We start from the raw sequence: 14,232 nt of genomic DNA on the forward strand, positions 1-14,232 counted from the left end.
CTCAAATTAATGTATGTTCCCAGCATGAATTGTTCACCTAATCTGAGTACCATACTTCTGCGTAACATGAACCTTTCAAGTTGCTGCCCAAAGTCCTTCTGGATACTTTGTGTTAGGCCAGAGGTCAGCAACCTTTTTCAGCTGTGGGCCAGTCCACCATCCCTCAGGCCATGTGGTGGGCCGGACTATATTTTGGAAAGAAAAAAAAATGAACAAATTCCTATGCCCCACAAATAACCCAGAGATGCATTTTAAATAAAAGCACACATTGTACTTATGTAAAAACACGCTGATTCCCAACCGTCCGAAGGCCGGACTGGGAAGGCGATTGGGCCACATCCGGCCCCCGGGCCTTAGGTTGCCTACCCCGTGTTAGGCTATGTGCTGTGGCTGTTTCCAGACTGTCACTATTTTGCAGGTATGAGTCAATCAAAACCCAGCAAATTTTGTTTGCGCAGTTAAAATGGATTTAGCGCTCTTGCAAACAAACCTGCTTCCAATGAAACCCTACATTTTTGTGGTAAGAAAAGGGGCAGGAAAGTGCTGTGGAAATGTGGGATAATGGCAACAACATATAAGTTCCACACAAACAAATCAGAATGAAGGCTCAATAAACAGTGATGTCATATAACCTCAGCATAATTTTTCAACAAACAAATCAGGATGAATGTTCAATGAACAGGTCATCTGGAAAAGCCCTATGTCTTCATGCTGCTTCCCAGGGGAAGGCATGAAGCCAACACCAGGAGCATACACTGCCTCACCTTCTATTTTGCACTCACCAATATGAACTCCCCTGCTCACTTTCCTTGTTGAACTTAGCCATGGTTGAACATTACGTTTATGTGGACAGTGCACTAACAATTACTAACACTAACCAGGGTTCCCATTTCATTCAGGTTAAGAAGTGGATTTTAAGTGGTTAAAAGGAATCCACATTAGCATTCAGAAGGGCTGTGCAGAGAGTGGGTGGAACAGGACTGGACCCGCCATTAGATAAAAGCAAAACAGAGCCTACACAGGTACAAGATGCATATAGGCTCTGTCTGTATAAATGAGAATAATAGAAAAGCAGGATCGTAAGTTCCATGAAGCCTCCTGCATGGCTAAGGTGCCCTTTGTCTTCCATGCAGAACAAAGCCTGGGAATGCGGAACATGGATGAAAAAGGAAGTACAGTGGAACCTCAGTTTTTTAGTGTCTCAGAAGCTGAACGATTTGGAACCCAAATGCCGAAAACCCGGAAGTAACCGCTTCCATTTTCAAACACACCTCAGATTTTCAATGAATTTTTTTTCAGTGGAAAAGCAATGGGTCAGGTGTCAGCCTGGCCTAGTTTCCAGGTCTGCTTCTATCTTTTTGGTTGAAAAGAAGGTGTTTCAGTGACTCATTCTTTTCCACATTAAATCTTAAAAAAACCCATGCTACTTTAAATTTCTCTACAGAGTAAATTTTTGAGTAAATACGTATATGCACAGGGCCTAGCACAATGTTCCCCTTCTCTTCACTTAAGGTGTGCAAACCCAACTAGCATGCAAATTATGTATTCCAAAAGAAAAATGTGTTTCTGTAAGCCTCCCTGCAAATACGATTGAAGAGTGGAATAAAAATACTTATAATAAATAAGCAAAGCCACTCTTCTACATCAAGGGTCAGAGTGGCACCTCAGGTCTGGGGACTAAATTTGGCCCTCCAGGCCTCTCTATCTGCCCCAGCCACATTCTCTCCTCAGGCCATACCCATCACCTGCCCTGCTCTGCACTCTCGTTGAGTGCTTTTGCCCAACTGGAATGTGTCCTTGAAGTGTAATAATGCTTCTTGCTTGCCTGTATGAAGGATGGAGTGGTGTGTGTGTGTGTGTGTGTGTGTGTGTGTGTGTGTGTGTGTGTGAAGCTGCTTGCCTGGTAGGGTGGAAGCAAGTGACACTAGCTTTCTGGCTTTGACATTACTGCTGCTTACTGGGAGATGGTGGGAGGAAGTTGGAGCTGCATGGGTGCACTGGTAGAGCCAATGCAGCCATCTACGCTCACGCCCACCTAGTAAGCAGGGCACTGTTACTGGGAAGGTAGCCCTGTTTCTGCCATGGCTTTTGCAGTTGACTGGGAGACCTTGCTTGATCCTTGTCTCTTTCTTCTATCAGTCCTCCTCGGTACTGATCTCCTAGAAAGGTGTAGTAGTGCCTTGTGGGGTGGGGTGGGTGAGAATGCCTTGCTCCTCTGCCTTCACAACAGAGCTGCATTGTTGCAACTTAACTGAGAGGAGACGCAAGGCACGGGGAGCTCAGCATGGAGCATGGTGGTGAAGCCAGTCTGGACACCAAGCTCCCTACGCCTCACCCCTTCTCCTTTCAGTAAGCAACAGCAATGTGATATACTGGGAATGCAGGAGAGCAATACAACCCTATTCACACGCCCCACTGGCCACCACGGGGAAAAGGATATTATTCACCATGCATGCAGCTCACAGACCATCTCATCTGCCTTGCTTACTGAAACAATTCAACAAGTGCCCCTTTTCTTATGTGGCACAGAAAATGCAAATGCTACTGAAATGACTGGCTTGTTAGTCGCCCCATCCTCAGCAAAGCTCAGCCCTCTGTAGCAGCAGGAGGAGGCCTGGTACACAGAGAACATTCTGTTAGTTCCATGAGCCTCTCCATCTCTCAGGGATACGAAAGCCACAAGAAGGAAAAGGGGGAAACAAGCCAAGATATACTCATTCCAGGCCTGGCATACCATCAGCCGCAGCCACACACAGAAATTCCAGCTTTTTTGCACAATGCCAAGCAGCAAACTTGCTGCTAGGTTTTGCAGGACGCTTCAGTCAGACAGATGGGATATAGTTACAGTGGTACCTCGGGTTAAGAATGTAATTTGTTCTGGAGGTCTGTTCCTAACCTGAAACTATTCTTAACTTGAGGTACCACTTTAGCTAATGGGGCCTCCCGCTGCAGTCGCACCGCCGGAGCACGATTTATGTTCTCATCCTGAAGCAAAGTTCTTAACCCGAGGTACTATTTCTGGGTTAGCGGAGTCTGTAACCTGAAGCGTATGTAACCTGAAGCGTATGTAACCCGAGGTACCACTGTACTGGATATTAGCTGTGCCTCCCCACCCACCCCAGTTCAGATATAAAGCTGTTTTCAGGGTCAGCCCAATATACTTTGCTGCCCGAGGAAATGGACAAGATGGGGAAGGGCTCAGACCACATAAGCACACATGGCCCCCACCTTCAACAGTCAGTGGGTTCAGGTGGATGGCTGAAGGGGCTTCACCACTGCCTCCCACCAACACCCAGTATCTAACACCTGAGGTGGCCACTTCACTCTGCCTAACAGGGATTGGCCCTGGAAGTTTAGGTAGTGATTTTGAGTGGAAAACTAGCCATCCAAGGAAGGGCTAATCAGCCCCACCACCTGCTATTTTTCCATTTAAACTCACAGTCTTTTAAGGTTTTGTTGGTTGGTTAGTTGTTTTAAAGCCAGGAGAAAGATTCCCATGCCTTCATTTGGACTTGAGCCATGTGTTGTGTGTGAGAGAGACGGGGGGGGGGGAGGAAGAGTGTGCATTTCACACATACTCACAATTCCCTTATAGTAATGATACCATTGTGAAGGCAGCTTGGGATTTACTAAAATGCACCCAAACATTGTTAAAATCAATGCAAACGAAAGAAAGAGAGGGGATCGTTCAAACTGATACAGAAAGGAAATCCCAGGTGTGAATGCTTGGATGCTAATTCAAACAGGGCTGCCACTGTTTCATGGCATGCTCTGCATTGATATGAATACCTATTCTTCCAGGGAGAAAATGCACCAGGGGTGTCATGGGAAAAACCTACAGTGAAATAGCAGAAGGCAACATGACACCAACTTCCAGCAGATTCTAGCCAAAAAGGAATGAAAATAGACAGAAATAGAAAATGGTGTGAAACATGAAGTTAGCAAAATAATTAGCAAATGGTCCATCAGACAGTACGTCCTTTCAACTGGGGAAATACTCTTTTTTTCTGTGCTAATAGGCATAGTTACTGAATCAGGTCACAGTCATTCTGTCATCTAGCATGGAACTAGAAGCTTGGTGTGTTGTGCTTTAGTGTCTTACAGTCTTTTTCTTAACTGTCTCAGTATGGAAATAATAATAAGGAAAAAAGCTAGACCACTGTGATTTGCATCCTTCTTCAGCTGGTAGCACAGACACCATAGCCCTGCAATATATCTTATTTTTAACCTCCTAATCTGCCATCCTTGGAGTAAACAAGCAAGCAAACAAACAAACAAACAAACAAACAAACCTAACTCTCAGTGCTTACCAGGAACATAACTACAGCCAATCAAATCTCAAGTCTCCTTTTCTTTCTAAAAAAGTGCATCTTTACCAACTACCTCTAGTATATACTTACAGTCAGAGAGCAGTATGTCTCTGAATACCAGCTACAGGGGAGTGCAAGTGGAGCGAGTGCTCTTGTGCTCAAGTTGCACTCATAAATTGTGGTCTTGTTTGTTTATTAGGTATAATTATAAGCCCACTTAGCATCATCATCATAGTACTGTACATCAGCATACAACAATAAAAACAGAACAACTAGAAACAGGTGAAACTGTTCTTAAAAAGCATCCAGCTACTTCATGCGAATAAACATCCTTGTGGGGAAGCCTGTAAAAATAATGCGCTTTTTAGCACCTGACAAACTGTTATCAATATTATTGGAGTTGCAATGGGCTATGTGTTGCACAGGGCAGCTACTGCTGTGTTAAAGGCCCTAGTCTGAACTGCCATGGAATGTACCTCTGGCCACATGCAGCACTTCAAGAAGGACCCGCACATGTAACTGCATTGAACAGGCAGGTATATCGTGGTACCTCAGCTATCTTGGCCCAAAGTTCTTTAGGGCTTTATGTACACAAACAATAAAATCTTAAGCTCGGACCAATCTTAGGCTCGGACCAATAGCGTTTTAGCAGTTCCCTCAGCAATGATGTTATGTGCTGATACATAACAAGGCAATCCTGGCCACAAGCCATGTTGCTGCATTTTGACTAGCTACTGCTTCTGGACCGAGCAGAAGGGCAGCCCAACATAGTGCTTCCAGAATACATACCTATTCCTTCAGAGGGAATGCAACCCCATCCAGAATAGGTAACTGACCTTTACCCTGGAAAGTAGAACCACTGGTTGCAGGACCTCTGTCATATCAGAATTCAGTTTCAGTTTCAGCCCTCATCCAGGCCTGCACTGCATGCAGACACTGGCCCAGTCCTGATTCAGATATCACGGTGAAACAGAACTGGGTCTCATACTGATGACACAACTCTCCTAGTACACAATCCCAACAACTACGTATAGCTATTACTCAGCATGGGAGTTCCCCATAGGCATCTGGTGTGCCATTGCGGGGACAGAATACTGAGCTAGATCGGGCTTTGGTCTGATCCGGCAGGGCTCTTCTCATGTACTTTGAGCATTTGAATCAAGATCTGATTTTTGGATCTCTGAAGAGTTAATGCCCTGGTTTCCCCATCTTGAAAGAATTCTTCTCCTAGCTGCAACTATGTATTGGAAAATTCCCAAGTTTGGAAGGGAGAAATCTGCAGTACTTTAAGAAAAAGGGACAGCACACAGAGAGAGAGAGAGAGAGAGAGAGAGAGAGAGAGAGAATGCACAAGCCTCAGACAAGCAGATATTCTATTTTACAGCTTGTTGGAGGCAAAAATAAATGAATAAATCAGTACTCTGGAACTGAGGTGGCATCCAGCTTGCAAAGGGAGAATATGCCTTCAGAGAAAGAGGCTCAAGATGGTTTAGTTTCTCCTGGCCCTGATTCAGAGCAAACCACAAAGCAAACATACTTTCAGTATAAATAAGACAGTGTGTCTCGCCAGTTAAAGCAATTCAAACATGAATGTAGCAATTTAATTGGTGCCAATTACTGTTTCTCGGTAGCATTAAGAATTTAGTCACAGCTCCTTAAAATACTGCAAACACCAAGAAAAAGAAGGTAGTGCTCAGAAAAATTGCCCTGTACCAATCACTAGCCCTGTTGAGCTTGCAGTCTATCTTCTGGCCATAGTTTTCTGCTAAGCAAGCAGATGCAACAAAGGCTTATCCAAGCATGGAAGCCAGGTTATGGCGAGTTGTTGAAAAAAATCAGCAATTAGTACCCATTCCATCCCACTGGAAACTTCTAGGATTATCTTCCAGAATTATTTTTCTACTAGGAACAGAAATGCCCTGGTTTCCCCTGGGTGATAGCCTCAAACACAGGTCTTCTCTTTTGCAGCAGGTGCTATACATGCCTAAGCAAGCTAAGACATTGATCCAACAAGGGAGGTGGCACCAGGATGGAAGGTGAAGCTCGCACTGATGCCAGGGGCAAAGTAAACAGCATACATGGGGATGGAGTGGAGTGCAGGAGGGAAGCTGTACTGCTCAGAGAAGATATGTGTTGTGTGCGGGGCACACAAAGGGAAGGGTTTCTTTGCACAAGGAGAAAACCTTGCGTTGATGGGACAAATTACTTGGATGCTGCCCTATTAAATCTTGTAGTCTTATTGTCCCATTACTAGCAAGATCATCCTCCATACATGTTCCTCAAGTATAATAATATTCAAATATGGGAAAATAGCACACATTCCTTCATTCATTGTTCCTTTATCACTACTGTTTCCCAGTCCAATGGATGCTTCAGTTTGGTTTTCTCCTTTACCATCTCAGACCTTGCAAAAATATTATGCATTCTTGGAAAGAATAAAAAAGGCCATCCATAAAAATCTGTATTTGGCCAAATTGTGCAAACTAAATATGTTTTATGAAATGCACAACTTTTACTTTAGCTTTCAAGTGCAAATAAATATAACTTTAAAACAATATTATAAATAAGGGGGGGGCAACCCAGCCACATGGGTGGGATATTATTATTATATTTGTATTGAAAACCTGCTTGTTAACATCACAGTGTGAGATACAGTTAATAAAATGTATTTGAGAATTATGGTCCTGTGCTATTTTGAAATGTATTGTGAATTTGCCATTTATTTATTTTTTATGGTTTGCTAGAGCACTGATCCTATGACTAGGCAGCATCTGTGGCATTTTATTATTAGATTTTTATGAATGCAAACTTTCACTACAAACACTGAGGAAGTAGGACAGTTCTTTATTGGAGCAAATGATGTAAACAATGCTGACAGAAAACTTTTTTGAATCATCCTGATCTCTTATCCTAGTCCAGAAAATTTGAGGAGAGTAGAAGATAACCGCATTGTTAGGGTGATGTTTGCTATCTATTCTGCTTTTTTTCCTCTAATGAAAAGATCAGTTCTTCAAAAGGTTCTTCCTTTGTTTGTAATGAAACTATTGTTTCCCTTGCTCTATATATTTTTTTCAAACACGTCGTGGGGCCACAGTGAGAACAATCTATCTATATAGCTAGTTGTTTCATTTTCATTTCATTTCACAAAATTGAAACACTGCTTGATTGTAATAAAAAAAACCTCTAAGCCGTTTACAACAAATAAAAATAAAACATATTTGAAAGAAATATGGTTGCTTATTCATTCCAAACATTTGAATGATGTGTTTCCAAGGTGGCTTAAACCCCTCCTGCCCCCCCCCAAAACAAGCATAAAATAGTGCCCAATTAAAAAAAATGAACAGACCACAAGAATATATGTCCATGAAAATGATATGTATTGCATCCCCACCCTCCCACCCCAAAAGGCCAGTGAGAAGGCACTACACACTTCTGGACAGAGATTTATTTTCCATCGTCTTCAAGCAACTGATACAGAGGCTTTACTTCTAGTTGTGACAGTAGTTCACATGGAGCAGGGACACAAATCAAGGCCTGATTAGAAGACTGACGTTGGAATGGAGCTTTATATCCCAGGAGCATTACTACCAGAGACCCCTGAACACCTTTCAGCACTATTGCATCTTGAACAGACATGTGTAAACAATGGATGGGATTCAAGTCCCCATGCCCAACCATAAGCATTTCAAATTATGCAGAAGAGCTTTTGCAATGTTCTCTTCTAGCTACCAGCTGCTTGCACTATACCAGATGTCTGGGTGGTGGTAGACTTTTAGAAATGGGTCTTTGGATTGCTTAAGTGTCAGCAGAGAGGTTAGCAATGTGAGGAAGAGGAGAATAAGAGAACAGGCCTATGATTTATGAGTTCTACTAAGATAAATCTTTGGGAAAGATGGAGGGCACTCGGAGAAGGGGAAGACAGAGGACGAGATGGTCGGATAGTGTTCTCGAAGCTACCAGCATGAGTCTGACCAAACTGCGGGAGGCAGTGGAAAACAGGGGTGCCTGGTGTGCTCTGGTCCGTGGGGTCACAAAGAGTCGGACACGACTAAACGACTAAACAACAACAACAACAACAAGAAGAAGATAAGTCTATCAATTGCAACAATTTCTACACTGATATATATATTTGGAGACTATATAAGCCATGTACTTAATTATGCCCTGTTTATCCATCAGTTCAAAAAGGTTCTCTAGAGCTGTTTCAGCATTTCAGGAAACAATGCACAGCTCATGATGTTCCTATCAAAAATATTCTGTTTGGAATTTCTCTCTCTTTAAATGGAATTAAACTCCCAGCAGCATTTTAACTCCAACCTCTGCCTCACTTTTTTGAGTTGGAATAAGCTAACCCAAAATAATTCCAAAGTTATAACAAAGCCTTCTTCCATTAAAATCAATGAGAACATTCTGAGAAACTGTAACAGGACTAAAGGACACAAACCGCAATTCCCAGGTCACAGAGTCACAGCTCACCCTGGATGTTTTGTGAAAGGGGGGCAGTTAGTGGGAGCCACATGTCCTTTTAGACCAGAGTCAAAGGAAATGGAAGAAGTCAATGGGACTACAGTGTACAATCTATTCATTTGGGAAACAACTCTTGGAAATAAAAATTTGTCTTCTTGTTGTGAAGAAAACACATTTGCATGGAGAAAAGTAATGTGTAAACTGTCCTATCACTCAACAACTGTGGCACATCCTGCAGTCAGCATGGCATAAAACTGTATTGCCACAGGTAATGTTTCTGGCCATATCTATTATCATGAGTTTTCCTATTACAGCTTGGGCATTTGGGTCAAGATGGTTCACATATAGAAGAAAAGCATTGTGTGAATACTAATAAACAGCTCCACACCACACACAAATCCGCATCCTAAACTTTTGCACTAATTAATCTGGAATAACTCATGTGTTGGAAGAGTGGGGTGAAACACCCTTTTATTTTTTAAAAAAGCCATTAAGTGTGAATATCTATTCCAATTTTCAATGCATTGTGCTGTCATTGCTGGTATTATTATTGTGATTGACAGCCATTGTCACAGATGGCACTATTATTTCTTGGTTGTGATATAGTCAGAAAAAAGTAGGATACAAGTTTTACGAACTAATGAATTAATGATGCAAGAACAAAATGGTACTGAATGTGCTGATAATATCATACAACAGCATATAGTGGTGGGCAGTTTTTCATTTGAAATGTGGCAAGCAGTTTTGAATTATTATTTTTAAAAGAAATCTTTTTTTTTTTAAAAAAAGAAAGATGCCATTTCTGAAGAGAGTGATAAACATGCTGAAACATTAATACTAGAGGCTGTTTCAGTACTTTGATCACTCAGGTCATCATCCAGAGATGTTGCTATGTATGAAGATCTGCCCTTTGAACAGATGTATAGCACTGTCTGTGATGGTTGTCCTTAAGTGTAAAATGGGAAACAGATGCTACAATCAGTTTTTCTCTCCATCCCCAAAACTTGTGATAATCACTGTCAGTTGATAGTGCTGATCATCTGTATATAGATTGATTGTGGGTTCTGATACAGCAAAGGTTTTGTGTATGCAAATATGTGTGCATTTTTTTCCATGCTGCATACCGGTACCTTTCACAGAAGAAGTCCAATTTAAAATGCATCCACATACATATCATTCATGGGCATACACATGAATTTTTCCAGGAGGGACAAATTAAATACTCCAAACGAATAAATAAATGTATACAAGTAGTATCAGAGAATGGGCTAACCATTTCTTGTAGCTCAGTTGACTGAGCAGCAATGAGCCCTGGGTAACCTTGGCCTCTGAGAAACTAATATTCCAGGTCTGCTTCTCTGTTGTTTCTCAACAGATAGACGAGAGGTTCATCAATGAATAGATCTGGCATCCCACCCACAGCTGGGTGGGATGCCAGATCTATTCTTTCACTGGCGCTCTTCATCTCCTCCAGCACTCCCCAGTAGCTAGTATTCAGAGACGTGCCTCTCTATGCATGTAAATATATAATATGGGTAGTTGGCAAAACATATGCTGGGTCCTTAGCATGATGAGTAGTATTAGAATACTTGCATGGTATTTTGTCAAGGGCACAGCACTGCTGGATGGGAATAGCCCAATCCAAGTGGATAGCTCAGTTGGTTAGAGTGTGGTGCTGATAACAGCAAGGTTGTAGGTTTGATCCCCACATGAGACAGCTGCATATCCTTATATCACAGGGAGTTGGACTAGATGGTCCTTATTGTCCCTTCCCAAAAAAATTTTTAAGTAGAGAACCTCACCATATTGCTATGATTGTAACATTATAATGAAATGACAGTGTAGGCACTCAAGAAAGTCACAACAGAAACTCTGCTTCCAGTAAGGATCACAATGAACACGCTTATCAAACAGTGATAAGCATATGTGGTAACAATAGTTGCAAATCGTCAGTCAATTTACCGGTGCTCAGTAAAAGCTTTTGGATTGTTGACTGTGAAAACAGTAAAAATGATCATGCTAAGCAGAAGCAAGTTGTCTACAGTATCTACATCAGTGTTGGGTTGTAGAGATGCGCAATTGCAAATTATTAGAACTCTAGTCCAAACCTTCTTTTGAGTAACAATAAAGAAGAAGTATATGACATTTTTCTAGTGGCTGCAGCAGAAATAAATAGGAAGGGGGACGTGCAAAGGGGCATAGGAAGCTGCCTTATACAGCAAGTCAGGCTATTGGTCCATCTAGCTCAGTTTCGACCACGCTCACTGGCTCTTTGGAAAGCAGGGTTTGGGGTCAGGAGTCCAGCACTATCTAAAGATCCTGACACCTTTCGCATTCAGGATCAGGAACTGATCCTGACACCTTTCGCATTCAAAACATGTGCTGTACCACCGAGCTACAGCCTCTTCCCTAAAACTTAAAGCAGTTTAGTTCCTGGCACAGAGGTGCAAGGTATGACAGCAACAGGTGATGTCTCTTACTGCACAGTGTATTTGTATTGCCCCTTGAGAAGCACCAGTGTGTGAGTTCATTTAGTGGAATTTTACTCCCATGTATAAGAACTGCAGATGTCTGGAAGGAACCATAGATAGAGTCATGGTTCCTCTGAAAATAGAGAAGGAAGGAAGGAAAGCTTAAGAAGCAAGTGACATGGAATACCTTTCTGCCTAGAGACCATGGAGAGATAATTCCAATCAGAGTGCACAAGAATGGGCTTTATTCATTTTGCATAGAAAATCATATTGGCATAACTGAGAGGGTTTTAGAAGTATTTTAGCTGTTGCTGGAACAGAAAACAAGACAGACACAAAGCGTGAGAGAACATTTTGTGGTTACGAAGGAGGTCCCAATCAGTTTCAGGTGGACTTGTGGTTATGAAAAGTCACCAAAAACTGGATACAGTGGTACCTGGGGTTACTGATGCTTCAGGTTACAGACGCTTCAGGTTACAGACTCCACTAACCCAAAAACAGTACCTCGGGTTAAGAACTTTGTTTCAGGATGAGAACAGAAATCGTGCTCCGGTGGCACAGCGGCAGCGGGAGGCCCCATTAGCTAAAGTGGTGCTTCAGGTTAAGAACAGTTTCAGGTTAAGAACGGACCTCCAGAACGAATTAAGTTCTTAACCCGAGGTACCACTGTATAGTGAAGGAAACCCATTTATTTATTAAATTTGTTTCCCACCCTTCCTCCTAAAGGAGCGCTTCTACTGATTGATACAACCTATTGTCATTTGGGGAGGGGAATGTTATTGGCCAATGGCTTTGGCAGCTTTTAGCATAAAGGTATAGTGACATTTGGAGCAGCAATAGAAGCACATAAAGATGAGGGCTCTCAGCCACTTCTAAAACATTCAGGCAAACTCTCTGCCAATGTAGGTAACATCAAGTGCAGGAGAGTCCCTCCTTTCTACTTTGCTTAAGATCTTTTAAAGTGCTTGGTGCTTTTGCTCTTGTGTGAAAGGGTGTGTAAGAAATTTGTTTGTTATCTTTCCAGCTAGTAAACAAAGTGTCCAAATCAGCACTTAACCATGTTTGATTGTGCACTACTAGTCCAACTGACATCTGCTGACCCTCCCACCTACAGGTTTGGGGAGTTCCTGCCAATGGTGAGCTGCGACCCCTCTGCAACTCTTCAATGATAAACAGTTCTAACCCCAGACATGGGTTAGAATCTAATCTTTCAACAGACAAATAGCCTGTTCTGATGCAAGACAGATGTTCCTTGCGGATGTTAGAGTGGCAGTCATGGGGAAAGATTCTCCTTCTCTGTCCAATCAATCCATCATCCACCCTAGGAAACTAAGCTCCAAGAAGTTTTGAGCATCAGAAAGTTATTTTCATGCATCGGGATCACAGGCATTCTCTTTCTGCTGATTAAAGAAAAAAGAAAAAAAGACAGACCCAATAATAGCACTTTGTGCATCCCATAGCTTAGAACTAACTTAGATCCTTTGCACAGATAGATAGATGGGCAACACACAGCACAGCGAAGGAGATGCAGGAGCACTGCTGCCTCTCCTTACCAGACCTTGCAAGAAGCAACAGGTCTCTCCCCACCCGGCTCTACTCTGGAGCCTACAGGATGCTGAGAACAGTTCGTCCATAGAGGGGCATCCCAGGAGTTTGGGGTGGGAAGGAGGAAGCTAGACAACCCCATTTCAATCCCCAGAACCGTCCTCATTGTGACGGGTGGGCTGAGGGGTTCAGCTCCTTTCCGGTCCTCTTGCAAGAGGCAGCCCCCCTGAAGCAGCAAAGGGGGCGGTGGGGAGGTCCTGCACGGCATCCCCTCTGCCCGGCGCCTTCGGAAAGCAGCGGAGAAAGAAAGCGAGAGATGCAGGCGAAGGATCCAGGCGTCTGCAAAGGAAACTGGCTGGGTTTGGCCTTTTGGAAACTTGTCATGGGGAAAAGGAACAAGGCTGCGGGCTCTCCACATCTGGATTTGTTAAAGGAGAGTTTCCATTCGCAGACTGGAAAAGCGAAAGGGAGGCGAGCTGCTGGGAGAAAAGGAGAGAGACCGCTTAGCGCTTACCTTACTTCGCAGAGGGGGCAGGACGGCTTTCGCCAAATCGCGCCCGGAACTTGCGGGGACTTTCACCTCTCTCTTTTATCCTTCTCCTGAAGTTCCCCCCGTTGCTTTGAGTACGCGACCCCAGCTTCCTTCGGCTGAGCTGCGCAGCCCTTTGCAGAGCCCGAGGGGAGGGAGAGTCGTCTGCCGCCCGGAGAGGCGGGACTGGGCGATGGTGGGGGTGGGGTGTCCCCGCTGTCCAGCGCGCCGGCTGCCTTGCTGGTGCCTCTAGCGCATTTTATTACCCCCCAGAGCATTCGCCAGCATCCAAGGCTCCGCGGCTTTCTCGCAGCTCCGCAGCCTTTTTTCTATTTTCCTTCAGAACAAGATGCCACGAGTGGTGTGCGTGTGCGCGCGTGTTTGAACTCCTACTTGGCTCAAACTTTTTGGTCCACTCTCGCAAAGAAAGATGTAGGGCAGGGGAATAAGGCTGAATCGATTTGCTGCTTCTTCTTTCTTGTTGGGAAAGACAGAGAGGGAAGACGTAAAGAAGCTTCAGTGGGGTAGACACAACAAACAAGGTGGGGTACCAGGAGACAGACACCAGCAGAACTTCAGTCGCCGAATTTGGGCGGGAGAGGGCGAGGGGAGCCTCTGGGAAAGCTCCAGGCGCCAAACAAAATAAAAACAAGAGGAACCAAAAGCGTACGCGTTTTAATTCATGACTGGACTTTTTACGAATTAAACCGTGAAACTTCCCTCACACGCTGCTGTTTGTGTGTGCGTGTGAACGCGCCTCCTTTCGATTCTGGCCTCTCTCTCCCCTCTCCGCCCCTCCCGTCTTTTCCCTCCTCTCTCTGCTCTCCCCTTTCTCAGGATATGAGGGGATGTTTAGAAAATCCGCTGCCCACGCCAGCCGCTGACTCATGTTTTTATTAAAGAAGAGAGA

General features: G+C 43.7%; 1 protein-coding gene across 2 annotated transcripts in view; it reads right to left on the bottom strand.

Moving 5' to 3' along the window:
- Nucleotides 1-13,809, bottom strand: part of PDGFRB (platelet derived growth factor receptor beta) — a 72,993-nt gene extending 59,184 nt beyond the window's left edge. For both annotated transcript variants that reach the window (XM_053377016.1, XM_053377017.1), the window contains exon 1: nt 13,308-13,809. The gene's annotated coding sequence lies outside the window, so the exon portion shown is untranslated. The remainder of the gene's footprint in view (nt 1-13,307) is intronic.
- Nucleotides 13,810-14,232: the final 423 nt, after the last annotated feature.

The sequence above is a fragment of the Podarcis raffonei genome, chromosome 2 (assembly GCF_027172205.1).
Source record: "Podarcis raffonei isolate rPodRaf1 chromosome 2, rPodRaf1.pri, whole genome shotgun sequence".
Lineage (NCBI taxonomy): Eukaryota > Metazoa > Chordata > Lepidosauria > Squamata > Lacertidae > Podarcis > Podarcis raffonei.